The sequence below is a fragment of the Pogona vitticeps genome, chromosome 1 (genome assembly GCF_051106095.1).
Source record: "Pogona vitticeps strain Pit_001003342236 chromosome 1, PviZW2.1, whole genome shotgun sequence".
Taxonomy (NCBI): domain Eukaryota; kingdom Metazoa; phylum Chordata; class Lepidosauria; order Squamata; family Agamidae; genus Pogona; species Pogona vitticeps.
Genome location: NC_135783.1, coordinates 274,598,335 through 274,614,599, shown reverse-complemented (window position 1 = coordinate 274,614,599; position 16,265 = coordinate 274,598,335). Strand labels below are relative to the sequence as shown.

The 16,265-nt window shown below is 40.9% G+C and overlaps 1 long non-coding RNA gene across 1 annotated transcript in view; it reads right to left on the bottom strand.

The window, feature by feature from the left end:
* The window catches only part of LOC144585842 (uncharacterized), a 757,174-nt gene extending 751,248 nt beyond the window's left edge, over positions 1 to 5,926 (bottom strand). Inside the window, exon 1 of the long non-coding RNA XR_013540421.1 lies at positions 5,823 to 5,926. This is a non-coding gene — a long non-coding RNA (uncharacterized LOC144585842). The remainder of the gene's footprint in view (positions 1 to 5,822) is intronic.
* Between the last annotated feature and the right edge of the window lie 10,339 nt (positions 5,927 to 16,265).

Genomic DNA, 16,265 nt, shown 5'->3' with positions numbered 1-16,265 from the left:
GGAACACCTTAAATAATAATAATAATAATCTTAGAACTGTAGAGCTGAAAGGGACCCTTTTAATCATTGAATCCAGCCCCTCTCAAGGAGACATAGTGAGGAATCGGGCTCCACAGCCAGATGCCTAAACTACTGAACTGTCCGCCAGCTCATGAGACCGCTATCTGTGAACACATAAATGAAATATATTTTTTTGTTTAGTCGCCAAGGTGTTGCAAGGTACTTTGCTGTTTTTTCTACAACAGACTAAAATGAGTTTTCCACCAAAAAAATTCTTGGGGGGAAGGGACGCAAAACGTTACTGACCCAGACAGTACTAAGGAATTTCTAACCTAAAGGCATTCCCCACTTATTCTGTAAACATCTTCTGAAGGTTCAACTGCCATAACACTCTCAGCACACATGATTTTGAAATCTCGTCTGATTTGAGGAACTAAACAAGCCTGACAAGTACTCAATTGGGAGTTCATCAACTATCTCCAAGAAGGGCTAGAAAGGGATCTTGCCTGAAACTTAACTGCCAGTCAGAGTTGATAATACTGGGCTAGATAGACCAATGGACCAACTCAGTATAAGGCCCTTTCCAAAGTTCTCTTCTCCCACCAGGAACCCTTAACTTTAGTTACTAACTGAAGATAAGAGCTAAGAGTTCACTGTTCAGCATGTACTGAAGACAACTGTTCTTCAATATAGTGCAGAGCTCTGGAAGATGATCTAGAAAGCCTTTCTGGTCATAGGGGTTCAGCCCAAGTGACCTCCATTCAATTCTATTTTCCTTTGTACATGTTACTGGGCAACAACTGGTATTTGTAACACCTTGCTTCAGTCACAAGGTGGCTTCACTTGAAAAGTCTCAAAGTGCCAGTCAGGGAACCTACTTATCTCCTTTTTTCTGCCTTTGAAGATACGGATATTCAAATTAATGTGGAGGCTGAGACTAACCACAGCACAGGAGACCTGCCATATTCATATTCCTTAAATAAGGCATCTGTGCAGTAGTTCCCAACCTTCAGTAACCCAGATGTTCCTGGACTGGAATTCCCAAAAACCTTCACCACCAGATGATCTGGCTGGGGTTTCCGGAAGCTGAAGTCCAAGAACACCTGGGTTTCCCAAGCTTGGTACAATTGTGTTAAAGGTACAATTGTTAATAGATGTGATTTTTTAAAAATAAATCTAAGCCCAGTTACTAGAATTTGAATGGACCAGAAAATCCCATAACACATATGAATATGGAAAGTCTGTAACTTGTTAATTTTTTAAAAGTCTGTTGAATTATATTCTATTCTTTGTGCGATCAGTACAAGTAAGAAGGAAAAAGACTTTGTCGGTAGTTACAAAATGTTCTGTACTACTTTTATCTGCTGTTTAAAACATTTGGTGTTGTTAAAAGTCTGCCCTCTGCATAACGAGAGGATCTGAGCTCATGTTTGGGCTTTATTTTAATTTCCCAAGTGATATCAGTACCCAGCATGTCACATAGAAGTTTCAGAGTGTAATTAAATGCTGAGATTTTAAAAAGATTTTGTTCTTCAACTAGCAAATGTCATTTTTAAAAAAATCTGGAAACATTTCAACTGTTTCCCAAGCACTGGTTATGTTCATCTTAAACATCCAAATCTCATTTTCCTTGTTTGTGGTGCTGTTCATGGAACACCACAAACAAAGGATAATGGGCTAGTGTACTATTCATTCTCCCTCAATATCCTTTCTTATACTATAGACTAAAGTAATAATAACTAGCAATGAAGTCAATGCATTGTATTTTCACCATGAGTTTCCTCAAGACCACTTCATAAAGAGAAAAGTTGGGAGGATAAATTTACTACTCCTGCAACTGGCACCATGTATGTACCGTTCATGTATGTATCACCATTCAAGACTGAAGATGATTAGATCCATCTGTAATAGAACCATTTGCACCTCTTTATGATGTTCGCAAATCACCACATGTTATAGTCACATTGCCTGTGTGCCATGAAAACAAGATCATTTTTTCTGCTCAGTTTTTAATGATTTTTGGAAGTCCAAGAGTAGACGGAAACCATAGCAGAAGACTGGAAACCCCTTTGATAAATTATCTCTCTTTCACAATCTTCCATCTGGAAAAAGCATTGGACTGTGTGCGCAGTAAATCTGGAATGCTTCGGTCACTGGAGAATCAGAATAATATAAATTAATTGTAAAATGGAGATTACATAAATGATCTTTCCTGCTCTGTATTACTTCCCTGAAAAAATAATATAAAATAAAATAAAGGAAATTGCTGCAGAAAACTAGCACCATGTCTGTATGGTAAACCTATTCAATATGAATGTTACCCCCTGCATTTCCAATTATACAAATGGTGAGTGTAAGAAAGGCGAGAGATGGGGGCTGACCAATATCCCAAAGTGCCAAGGAGCTTATCATTTTTCATCCCTTTAACCATGTTGTATCCTCAAGCTATTTCCGTCCTAGAAATGACATCAGGAAATGTATATTCTGCCAACTCCCTTGATATCCCAGGATATCCCATTATAGTTTTCTGAAGGTTTAAACAGACAAAATAAGACTAATTTTGTTATGCCTCCCAACCCTAAAGAATTACAAGAGTCTTAAATGTGTTTCTTATGGTAGTTTCTTATGGCCTAATATTGCTGCACAGTATTGTGCCTGCACTGCCAGCAGGAAAAAGGATGCCAGGTTTACATAGCAAAGGGCAGCCTGAATGTTGACAACAACACCACCAGCAGTCAAGATGACCTACAGAAATCCTGGTCAGCAGAGGTGGTGGTGAAGGCTTCTGGGAGTTGTAGTCTAAGAACATCTGGAGGCCCAAGGTTGGGGACCACTGGTCTACAGGATACCCTCTTGTGCTCATTAGCATTCACAATGTGACACCGTGCAAGGGAAAATCCCATAAGTTGACTCCTTTCCCCCCTCCCCATCATTTAACCACTTCTCACCCAAACACAAAGCAATTGTCAGGGCTATATTTCAGTGTGTGAATGGCAGATCCAAGGTCCCATTTCAAAGGTATAATTTCTTTTTTGGGGGGGCAGCCTAATTTTGGGGGGTTGGGTTACAGAATGCTCAACTGAGTTGTCAGACAATATCTACCTGTGCAAGCAATAACATAGGATGGCCAGTCTATATTGCATGGTCAGAAAATGACATTGCCTGTTCTGAAAAGTCAAAACTGGGGCTGGGCCAGAGATATGGAGCCTCTTGTAGATGTGATCTGTTGAAAAGAGTTGCCAACTGGACTGTGAACTTTTCCTTTCAGCCTTTCCACCGCTCCATTTTGAATGCATGTGATTACCTCTTATTTTGACATTAAGCCGTGTTGGGCCTGATTAGGACTTGGAGGGAAGAACATGAAGGAATACCAAAGATCTCCAGGTAGGGTAAGGAAATCTTGCCTCGAACTCAGGACAGACATCACTGCCAGACAGAGTTGGTAATACTGAACTCAATGGGTCAATGGACTGACTCAGTATAAGACAATTTGCTATGTAGTCTTCTCCCTCCAGTGCCATGCAGGAATCTTCATCACCAGTTATTAAGCATAGATAAAGCTAGGATTCCCCTGCTCGGTGCAAGACTAAAAATAACCTTTCTTTAATGCTACATCATACTGTGTACAACACTTCTGTCTTTATATGTCATGTGCTAGCAATAAGGTGGCAAAAGTCTCTACTCTCTCATTTCACTAGCGATGGTACACCTCCCAACCCAAAAGAATTACTGAAATTGCTAAGGGTCTTAGTAATTGGTTATTCTCCGAGTGTGAACTGTACTTTAAAAGCAATGAAAAGGTTCAAAATTTAGAATATATATAAATATATATATTTATTTAAAGCATAAAATATTTAAGGACTTTTAGAAATAGTTAGATACTAATATACGTTAAGAATGAAATATATGTTAACAATACAATAACACATCCCCTTCTATCATTCTGGAGCAGAGTCAACACTTCTTTTTCAATACTAGGGAAAGAGATTAGAGAATGAGGGGGAGGCAAACATTTAACACAAGCAATTTCCTTTTTGTACTCAAAAGGGCTTTCAGAATTTGAAATATGTTTGAATGCTTTATAGCACCCCATATTTCTTTTGGATTGCACAGTTCTTTAAGACTGAAAGGAATGATTATTAATTAAGTGTGTCCATCGTGGAGGAATTCCTGTGGCTAAAAATAACAATACCAATAAAAATCTATAAATGAGGACTACAAATTTAAAAAATGCTTATATTTTTTAAACAAAAACACTGATTATGAAGCAAAAAAAAAAGAGCAGCCTTAAAAACAATGGAGACCAATGGATATCATCTACATTTGTTTACTCTTGCTACCTTTTCTTCCTACCTTGGAAAATGTTGGTATAAGAAGGTAACCCCAGAGGTGGGATTCAGCAGGTTCTCACCTATTCTATAGAACCACTTCCTAAATGTACTATTGGTTCTTAGAACTGTTTGTTGGCCTGAGATGAATGAAGGAGGAGGGGCCAGGTGACCAGCGATGAGCGAGGGGGAGGGGGCACAATTAACTGCCTCCCTTCCCACTCCACACTGAGCCGTATGAGGTGGGATATGGGTGAGAGAGATAAAGCCCAGGAAAGAGCAGAGGTGTCACTGGCGGAAAGAGGGGGGAGGATGAGTCCTTGATGTCACTGGAGGAAAGCCCATGGCCTCGAGGCGGGGGGGGGTGATTGACAAGGCATGAGGGCAGGACACAGAGAGAAAAAGTTTTGGGGTGAGACCGCTTCAGTCAAACAAACAACCGTCCTCGTTTTACTATGATTTTTTTCAAGTTAAAGGTACTACATAAGACTGTTGCTCTGCCTAGAAACAGTTTTTTTTAAATCCCAGAGAATATCCAATGCATGAACCAGTGAAAGTCTCACTGATCCACGCAAGCAAGGTATGCAATAGAAAAGTCACTCACACCACAAAGAGATGAAACCTCCAAGCCTCATTTAGAATAACAAAGAACTCTTCATCCTGCCCCAAAACTGACAATTTCGGGAGACAAATGGCACACAGAGATGGCCCACTCTGTTAGAAGGAGGAAGACAGCTATCAGTATTTTAACACTAGTAAGACTTACTATTCTTGAAGGCCATATATCCAGGGCCAAGAAAGGAAAACACATAAACATATCAATAGATAAGGGGAATTGAAACTCTTCTCTCCAGACATTCAGAGGCATCTTGACCACAGGTTAACATGGGGGGGTGGGGACCGGAGGGACTCCGAGGGGGAGGGACCATCATGAGAAGGCAGCATTCTCCAGAAAAGACATACATGAGAGCATACTAATCAAGCATTTGTTGATATTGGCTGTTGTGGGTTTTTCGGGCTCTTTGGCAGTGTTCTGGACCGATTGAGGTGGTGGAGTTGAGGTGGAGTGGCAACAGATTGAAAAGAGACCATACCTTCCAAGCCAGAAGGAAGCGGGGGGGGGGAGAGAAGAACTCCTCAACAGGTGTACAAAGGCAGCCACCAGGTAACAACAAGCAGGGCTATCAGTCATTTCAGGAGCAGGAAAGGGGATGGAAGCAATTTTTACTGGTGAGCTATAGGGTGAAATAGGAGGTAAAGGGAAGGAGAGATGTGTCAGTTCTCTGTCAAACCTGGTCATAAGCACCCACTGTGAGGTGTGTGTTTGTTTGTGTGTGTGTGTTTGGCACATGCCCATGGTGAGGTTAACAGCAGCGGCATGCCCAAACAGATACGCTTATCCAGATATCTTAATCATGTGAGAGGTAGTTGTGATGATAGGCAGTAGGCAGACCACTGTAGAAGAAACTCTCATCGGATCCCACTGTCCTGGGCATTTATTTATTTATTTATTTATTTATTTATTTATTTATTTATTTATTTATTTATTTATTTGCCATTCGGGCATAGAACCTGTTGTTAATTTATTTGAATCCCACCACTGGGTAACCCCATTTCTCATATTATGCATTAATTGGTGGGTTTGATTGTGTAAACCATGTGCCAGCACGGTCTAGTTGAATGGCCACATGCCTTTACAGGGATGCATAGGTAAGGTATAAGGTTACATATAAAAATCCTTTTTGTGGGACATTCTGGGCCACTTCCATAGAACTGAATGTTATACTACTCCACTAATGTTTGTGGGAAGAAATCAGATTGATTGGTGACTAAGCCCTATACAGCTTGGGTCCGGCTATCTGAAGGACAGTATCTCCCCATATGAGCCTTCTCAGGATTTAAGATTGTCAGAGGAGGCCCTCCTTTCAGTCCCATTGCCATGACTGATGGGGACATAGGAGAGGGCCTTGTCTGTGGCAACTATAAGGTTATGGAATGCTCTTCCTTGGGATATCAGGCCGGCCCCCTCCCTTTTATTATTTTGGGGACAGCTGAAGATCCAGTCTCTTCAGGCCGGTTTTTAGCAATCATGGTTGAATCCCTGAGTACCTTCTTAAAGTTAAGATAGTTTTTAGTGTTCTATTCTCTTTAATATTGTAAGCCGCCTTGGGTACCCTTATCCAGAGAAAGGTGGCATATAAATAAAACAAATAATAAATAATGATAATGATAATGAACTGCAGCCCACCACCTCTGATTACAATATTAGTGAAATTCAAGTGCTTTAGTCATCTGATTAATGTGTACCCTGAAGCCCAGGGAAAATATGAATGGATTTTTGAATTCCATTGATACTGAACAACCAGAAGGATTTTCTCTTGAATGTTGCAATGAAACTTGCAGGGAAATTCAAGTATCTTTGTTTCTGCAAAGCACCCTCCTGCTTATCTACATTTGTACTATTTCCATTTCAATTCAAGCCTTCAGAGGTGTTTTGTGTTTGCACATTTTCAATCACAAGTGCTGTGAGTACAGCTTTGTCATCTTATGGCCTCATAAACTATCATGCATGTATTTCATGTTCAGCTGCTGGTGGTGTTCAGAAAAGCTGCAAAATGTAAAATCTGAGGATGCCAAACTTGTGAGAATTCATAGAGCATGTTGCTGTAATAAAGAAAAATCCTCTTTTGGGATGAATACAGAACCGTATTCCAGAATACCATCTAAACAAATTATGTCACAACTTTTAATGAGTGAATATTTCTGAGTCTGAACACTGCCTGGGTGAAGGAGCAATGAGAATCCTATGCACAGTTCCTCAAATTGCAAACAATATATGAGAGAATACTGTATATTCTTTCAATCGTATGCATATCCAATGCAAAATATAATGAAAAAGTGAATAAAATAGTTGGAAGTTTAGTATAATGACCAGAACATTTGGAACAGTTTTCAAAGTAATAGGTACCGTGTCATGAAAATTGCCCCATCCCACCCACCACCCCGAAATACCTTTCCTTAACATATCTAAGGTTTGTAGCATTCATGATTTAGAAACACTCAGTCATGACAAATATGCATGGGCATATTTATTAGAATAAAAGTCCCACTACAAATGGATTAAAGGCCAAATTGAAGTTATAATAATATCCTTCAAATAGGGCATGAGGAAAATGAAAACATCTACTATAAACCTCCAGTGGATTTGCTGAAACTGTAGTGGCATTTTAGTAGAGCATAACACATTTTGAAATGAACCTTGGTCTTCAACATTAATTCCATGCTTTGTGGATGCGGGCAGTACCCACAATATTCTGCTCCAAGCTGCACCAGCATCCAAGCCATGCCATATTGTACTGTAAGTTCTGTGCCAGGCTCTATTAGAGGCACTGTTCTATATCTGGGGTTGCTGCCAGTTCCCATTGTAGTGTTGATCATCAACTGTGCTGTGTTCATACAGCATGTCAGGATGGTCAAAATCCAATGTCACATGAATGAACTTGTTTTTGCAAAATAGGTTTTGCTCTTCTGCTGCTCAGAGGTGGGAATAGGCTTTGGAGCAAATTTTGTGAGTGAATAGAAAGGAAGAACCTCTGCTTCACAGTTAAAAATTGTTCCACTAGCAAGAAGGACTAATTTGATGTAACTTTATAACACCAGCACAAAGCAAGTGGAAAAACAGCAGATAGGTCCACTTGTATCCCTCTTCATTTGTTTCCAATTTACATTTGAATTAGACTATGACTTAAATTGATTAATATGTGATTGGATCCATAGCAGTTACTTTGCATTATGCCTGCAGAAACTCCTGAATCATAACAAGCGGGACATCTGGAGAAGGTTTACTATGGCCTGCAAAACTGGCAAATCCTGCTCGTCCATGCCATGCCATGAGCAAGGAGTCACCACCAGCTCAAGAAAAAAGGGCCCACCACAAACCAAATGTGGCTTGGCCTTTGTTCACAGATGACAGAGATGAGAATGAACTTAGAAAGGAAGGCTTTTGAAATCTGAAAACCAAACTGATTTATCACAATAGGAGCCTTATGCCTGTTTAGTCTTCACATAGTCCATTAGGGTTTGGAGGCTGCAATCCAACACAGCATTTAGGAGCCAATGGAAACCAGTGGGCTTTGCATGTGCCTGCCTTGGCTGTGTTTTCCTTTTGGTTTTGATTGCCTAATATATCTCTTCTTGGAGAATTTGTCAGTATAGAGCTAGTGTTGTTTGTTATTGTTATAGTTGGACTTCCTCTGCATACAAGCTTGCACCCTTAATTCAATCAGGTCCAATTGTTGTTAGTAGAAACAGAGCATGGAGATCATTCCAGCTCTCTTACTCATACCCGTCTTCCTATTTCTTCTTTTCTGCATCCACTTAAGCAGCCCTCTGGTACGTTTTCTGGAGTACACCCTGTACTAAATGCTTGAGCACTACAAAAATAAAATAAAGCAGTAAAACCACCATGGAAGAAGCTGGGCTCTTGCAGCAGCTGCCAATATGCTTTTCATCTCTGAGGAAATGCTTGCTTTCTAATAGCAGCTACTGCATATATTATGGGGGGGGGGGGGGAAAGGGGGATAACCTCAGTGTAAATAAGGTACAGAACTGTGGGAAGCAAATGCGTGTGTAGAGTTAGAAACCCTACAGGCAATGATTATCCTCATGCTTTACAAAAGTTGTGATGAGGGCTTACAGGGAAAGCCACAGGAATTCCCGAGTTCATGTAAGGTTTTGGTGAGGTTTAGAAATATCTAAATGTGGTGCCAATATGCCAGTAAAAGGGGTGTGTGAAATGGTCTGGGTTAGAAAGCTGCCTACTATGAAATCGACATCTGTAGTCTATATAAAGCAATGGAAATAGTGTGTCAAGATGATTTTAAAAGAGCATGTGTATAATACTAGTACTATAGTAGGGTTTTGTGTCATATAGCGTAGTGGTTCTCAACCGATGGTACATATGCCACTGGCGATATATAGGAGTAATATACATAGGGATGTAGCCACATTGTCTCTCAATCTATATGTCCTTCTGCAAACATGGTGTGCCGCTGCACACATTATTCATCTGTGACCTTTTAGCATGCTAATAATTGTGTTGTAGCAATTGTGGCAGACTATCGGAGTTTATCCCAGTTCTCTGTTCTTCCTGCTTATCACTTCATCATAAATGAGAGACATAAGAGCAGGTGACTGAAAATGTACAAACATAAATGTCTTTCTTGGGGAAAGTGTGGGTGCACTCACATAGCTGCAAAGGTCTGTTCACAGTGGAAAGAGTTTCTTTGCAAGGCACAATCTTCTTTTCAGTGACCCTTCAGTATTCTGGGCAACCATTCTAGCCTGGCACCAAAAAGTAGTAGTCCAACAGTTGGACCAAAGAGGTCTAGCTTTGGCATGGGTTGGGGTCAGATTAAAGTGCAATCTTTAAAAAGGTAAGGAGGGGGGAACTGGGAAACTACAGGCTGGTTAGCCTAACTGTTCCAGGGAAGATGGTGGAAAGCCTCATCCAAGATAAAAACTTAAAACATATAGAAGAACAAGCCTTGCTGAGGGAAAATCAGCATCGCTTCTGTAAGGGTTAAGCTTGCCTCACAAATCTTTTGGAATTCTTTGAAAAGGTCAACAGGCATGTGGATGCAGGTAAACGAGTGGGTATTGTCTATCTGGATTTTTAGAAGGCGTTTGACATGGTCCCTCACCAAAGGCTGCTGAGAAAACTCTATAGTTGGGGATAAGAGGGCAGGTCCTCTTATGGTTTGAGAGTTGGTTGAGAACCTGGAAAGATTAGAGGGAGCCCAGGTCAAGCCAGGTTAAATCAGGTCTTGAGCCTGGAATGGAAGCAGCTAGTTAGAACCCTTATTCATTTCTAACTAAGGTAGATAGTATCTTCTCCCACTCTGGTGTCTTATGTAAGAGTGTATCCCACTCTTATGTCTAAGGAAGTGGACTTGTCCTTGAAAGTTCACATTAAAATATAGCAGTTAATCTTTAAGCTTCCACAACATTTTTTGTCTTTGTTATTTATTTTTGTTTTGTTTTGTTCATCTATATCCATGATTCAAACTGCCAGGAAATTGCCCAATAATGCTACACAATATCATGACCACATTGCAATCAGGAAAAAGGATACCAAGGTTTATATGATCTACAGGATATGATCCTGTGATCACTACAATTCACAAAGTGACACACACAAGGGAGAGTCCCAGAAGCTGACTCCTTTTTTTCATCACTTCTTATCCAAACACAAAGCAATTGTCAAGGTTGTTTTTCAACAAGTGTGAATGATAGTAAGCGCAAGTGGGTATTTTGTGGACCATATTGCCATTGGTGTTGTCAACATTCAGGCTGCCCTTTGTTATGCAAAACCTGACATTATTTTTTCCTGCTGACAACGTGGGCACAATATTGTGCAGCAATATCAGGCCATTTCCTGGCATTTTGAATCATGGATACACAATATCCCACATTCATAAAGCAGAGGTTTTTTGAAGAACTGAATTTCCTGGCTTTCCCCAGGAAACTTCCCTCGTGTAAAATTACCCAGTGCTAGTGGATCCCAGAAGATAAGCACATGATCTGTACTATGGTTGCTGGGAGAAGGCAGTAGCATTGGGGAACATAATTTTCACCAGTTTTCCCTCCTCTCTGCACCATGTTCCACATTGCTGAGGAGTGCTCCTGACCCTAATAGTATTCTGTTTTCCTTATTTATAAGATAACACCAGCAATGTATGTGATTAGTTCCATTTTATTTTATTTCATTCTTTTTTCTTTTAAAAAAAGAGAGAAATATATAGCAATTTTTACTATGTTGCTCAAACAGATTGGAGGTTTTGCTCTGTATGTCACGTCTTAGCCCCAGTTTGACCATTACTTCAACACCTAGAAGGTTCTGCTGTTCTTTCCATTTCCCCAGCCATACATGTTCCCCACAACAAAAACACTACTTGTATGTTGTTTCAAAGTGTCTAAGTAATGGCTGGCTATTGGGAGCGGAGTTATTTTCTGATGTTTATCTTGGCACCAGTAGTAGACTGAGTTTTTCCAGGTCTCAGTAGTTTCTTGATGCTAAAGATAGGAAACAGGTCATTTTTTGGGGGGGGGGAATACAACTTTAACACAAAACTAATGAACACATTCCATGTCTAATAGAAATATTTATCCTGCTTCTAAAATCCCTATATATATTTCTTTACAGTGCCACAATCATCCAGTACTATCTTAGATGCTGATATTATTAACTGAAATGGCAGCATTCCCCTTTTCTCTCTCCTGCTCTAGGCTCCGCACACACCTGACACTTCAAAACGTTTGCTGGGTCCCTTTCACACATTTTCTTTTTGCACTGTAAATGCTGCCTCTGAGGCCACATGGCCTCCACCTGGAAGGTAACACCTAACATCATTCATCTCCTCTGGAATTTTCCATTCTCTGTATTTATAACTGCCACTTTGGCTGCAGTGTACCTCAATTTCAAGCAGTTGAAGAAGCCAGAGTTTAAAATACCTTGCTAAAGCATTTTAATGTTTCTCTTTCATGAATCACCTTAACGGTTACAAATTTTAACTGTTTGAAGATTTAACTGATTTTAGAGTGGGGGCAACTGTTGTGTTTGGTTTGAACTGGATTTTAATAATTCTGTTGCTTAATTTGTTATTTTTGTTGTATTTTATGGTTACTGAAAAGTGCTTTCTAGTTGGGAATAGAAAGGTGGACCAGGAAAGTAAGGTGATTTAATAATACTAATAATATACCTGCCCCTCCATTTTTCTGATGCTTCATATTCTGCCACTCCCACATCCCGCTGTTCCATCACTTTCTGAAAGTCCACCATATAGTGTTTACTGGCCCTTCATTACCTTTTAAAATAGAGAATATCTCTCTCTCCTCTATGTCACTCAACATGTAACAGGAACTGATGGCCTTCCCTTCTGTCTTGTATTATCTTCTCACATATTCTTCTCACCCACCCCCCACACCTGAAGGATGGTGCTGCTGAAAGGCAAGGGCGTACTCTGTCTTGTGGGCTTCATGCAGCTGGTCTAGTCATCAGTTTCCTCCAGAGCACCAACCCGGCGCATTTTTACATTGCTCCCTGAGGGCACGCAGACCATGCTCTCCCCACAGCCTTTGGAAGAGAGAGCAGGACTTTCCTCAGGGAATTTTGGCAACCCGGAGGAGCGCCAGTCACTGGAGTGGGTTACAGGCAGCAGCGTTGGCTGGATTGGCTCCTCATTTCAAAGACTCACCAGCTTTCATTGCTAGCCTGTCATTGCTTCTGCCAAGGAGAGAAAAAGGGAGACATGCTCTTGTTTGTGGTGGGTGGGAAGAGGAGACTTGGAGGCATGCCCTGCCGCTGATGACATCCAGTCATTCTCTCACTAGCTGACACAACAGAGGCATGTTCATCTTCCCTTTGGGCTTTTCCCTGTCTGGCCATGAGAAGCCCTGCTAGGCGCTCGTCTGCAGGGGAGGGACCATCATGCATCTGGGCTGCCTCCTTTCTGCTTTATGATCACTTGTCCCAGCAAACCCACTTGCCTATGGCCATCAAGCCAAAAAAGAATGCAGAGTTCACGTGGCATGCTCTTGGCGGGAAGTGACACTCCAGGGGCCCCCTTCTAACTTTCCCCCTACACTTTTGGGGAAAGCAGATTTTTACAATGAAAGTGGATCACTTTGATCCCTGCCTTCCCCCTTGAACTTTCTTGTAATGAAAGAAATTTTGGGTTAAAAAATGGGGGTCTTATACATGGGGGTGTCTTATACAGAGAAAAATATGGTAATCTCATTGGCTGGTTGAATCTGAATTTGCATTAAGCTGTTTTGCAGGATGTAACAGGCTGAAAAGTTCTGAGTGAAGTAACATGATTTATTTTATGCCACGTTACAAAACTAAAGTACAGGAAAAAAGAGGAAGATCCCAAATGCAGCTACCAGTTACACATTCTTGTTTTCCAGTGTTCATAACATCTAATTGTTTCTCTTCACAATACTCTTTGACATAGAAAAAGTCCAGCAATGCTTCCCTTTCTATTATTTTAACAATCCATCTGGATGATGGCACTTCCCCACCTCCCAAAAAATCTATTAGCCATCTTTAAATCAAGCAGCTGTTGATTCCACTGAGTTTTGCCAAACTCTCCTATGATCTATGTTTCTTCCCAAAACTGGGATTGTCTTTAGAACGTCAGTGGGAACTTTTACAGAAAGCCCCATCCAGGCATCATTCTTATTAGGTAACTATCCCAATGGTTTTGCAGGAAAGTTTGGCAATTGCAGAAAAACATGTTGGCATATTGTTCTGATTAATACAATACCCATCATTATGGCCGAAGAACTTGGAAGAGGAAAAGCAGTCATATATTGCAGGTTTCAGAGGAATAGGCCCCACAAAATACAGAGACCGTTTTGTTACAAGACAACTCTTTGTGCTCTTTGTACAAATGAATTTCTATCCCATAGCTCAGTCCAGTCAAATGGGAACTCTTCACATAATCCATGCACAATTCTGCTGAAATAAATGGAGCAGCAGAGATGGAAACTAATCCCTTTAGGCCAGTCATGATATTTGCTAACACATATACAAGTTCTTCTTATATATTAAGTATGACCTATTCTTGTAGGTTAGAAAATTTTCATGGAATGAACTGTATAAACCATTTGTCCCTGACCTGGGGGTGGCTGCCATTTTATTCCCTTTTATTGGATAACAAAGAGGACTTGCATCTTTATCAATTGTCTTCCATTCCTAAGAGCTCCGTGTGAGGTATTTGGTGTGAAAACATAGCCAGCAGCATACTGTTTCTTACATCAGGGTTTCCCAAAGTATGTGCCATGGCACCATGAGGTGCCACCAAACTCAGCCAGGGTCGCCACAGGAAAAGGGATGGAATATAGAGCTATGAAAGCTATAGAGAAGCTGTTCATAGCTCTATGTCAAACAGGAACTGGAAGTGAAAGTTTGACCTCGCCCTGGCAATGCAGGAAAAAATATGGAAAGGTGGATAGACGTATTTGAATTATTAAATAGAAATGTAGAGAAGAAAGTGGTCTGCCTAGAGTGGTCTGGTAGTCCAGATAGGCGGGATACAAATCAAATCAAATAAATTAATAAATAAATAAATACATAAATACATAAATAAATAAATAAATAAATAAATAAATAAATAAATAAATAAATAAATAAATAAATAAATAAATAAATAAATAAATAAATAAATAAATAAAAACTTAGACAATGAAGACGAAAAAGACAAAGAAAGAGGTAGAAGAAAGAAACCCGATAGAACTTGGGCAAATTGGCTTCCTGAGTTCTTGATATACCAAGTGGTGGTAGTTAACGCAGAACCATGGAGGGCTCAATCCCTCTTTCAGTATTTGGACATAATTTACAGGGCTTATGTTAACTTCATGGGGCAGGCTTGGCTTCATTATGATGAATCATTCTGTATGTGGAGTGGGATTCACCCAAATCTGCGTTGGGACGAGCCCCTGCCAGGTCTGTGGCTTCAGCACATGACCCCTGCTAGGCCAAATTTTGGAGACAGATTTGACAGTGGTCATTTAAATAGGAAGGTCACCCTTAGTCAGAATCCCCGCCTTGGAGCAGGGCAAGCAGTTCAACCCCATACAAAGAGACAATTCTGCTTCAGGCACGAGTGTCCCATCTGAGGAGGCCAGCACCCAAATTCATCATGTTTTAGAGCTGGTGCCCAGTGCCAGAACAAGGGCACAGGAGGCAGTAAAAAGCCCAACAGCGGTGGGGGTACTCCTTGAAAAGGGACCCAGCCTAATTAAGGTTGAGGTTTTGGAATCCTGGCTAAGTTCCAACCCTCATAGAGAGGATGCTAATTACCTTTTAGAAGGCTTTAAATATGCTTTTAGGATCCTAGCAGCAAGAGAGCGCAGAGCATTTTTGTGCAGAATCTCCAATCGGTGTGCGGGATGGAAAGTATTGTCCAGAGTAAAATGGACAAGGAAGTAAAGAGAGGAAGGGACCCTGGCCACTTTTCAACATCACCCCTGGAGAACCTGAGGGTTTCTTCATTAGGCATTGTACCTAAGAAGGCCCAGGGTGAGTTTTAGTTAATCCATCACTTATCCTTCCTGGAGGGAATGTCAGTCAATGACGCTATCCCTCCAGAACTATGTACTGTGAGATACACCTCTTTTGATGAGGCAGTGTGTATGGTTAGGAAGTGTGGAGTAGGGGCCTAACTGGTGAAATGCGATATAAAATCAGCATTTTGAATTTTACCAGTTCACCCTCAGGACTTTGACTTGTTAGGATTCCAATTCTAAGGATCCTTTTACATAGATAGGGCTTTACCTAGGGGCTGCTCAGTGTCATGCACTGCATTCAAATGATTCAGCTCATTTATTAAATGGAAGCTTAGGTGTAAGGTGGGCTGTAAATTGACTGCCCATTATCTCAATGACTACCTTTTCTGTGGAGAAAGGAACTCAGGACAGTGTAGATTCATTCTGAATAGCGTTCAGGCATTATCAGAGGAGCTGGGACTACCTCTATCCAAAGAGAAAACTGAGGGACCAACTACATCCCTCACTTTCTTAGGGATAGAGCTGGACATGACGCAGCAAACATCACAGCTGCCTGATATTAAACTAGCGGATCTTAAGACCAGGATAGCGACACTGTTACAGAGGGTGTTGCTAAAGGAACTCCAGGAGATAGTGGGGCACCTGAATTTCACCTCTAGAGTGATGGCACCTGGGCACACATTTCTGCGGTGACTGTGTAACACTATGAAAGGTCTACTTCGACCAATGCATAGGACCAGGGTCACAAGAGGAATGAAAGAAGATCTATTAGTGTGGAGTCAGTTTTTAGCAGAATTTAATGGGATATCCTTCTGGAGAGGTGAAATTGGGCTGAAAGCAGATTTCCAGGTTCATTCAGATGCAGCA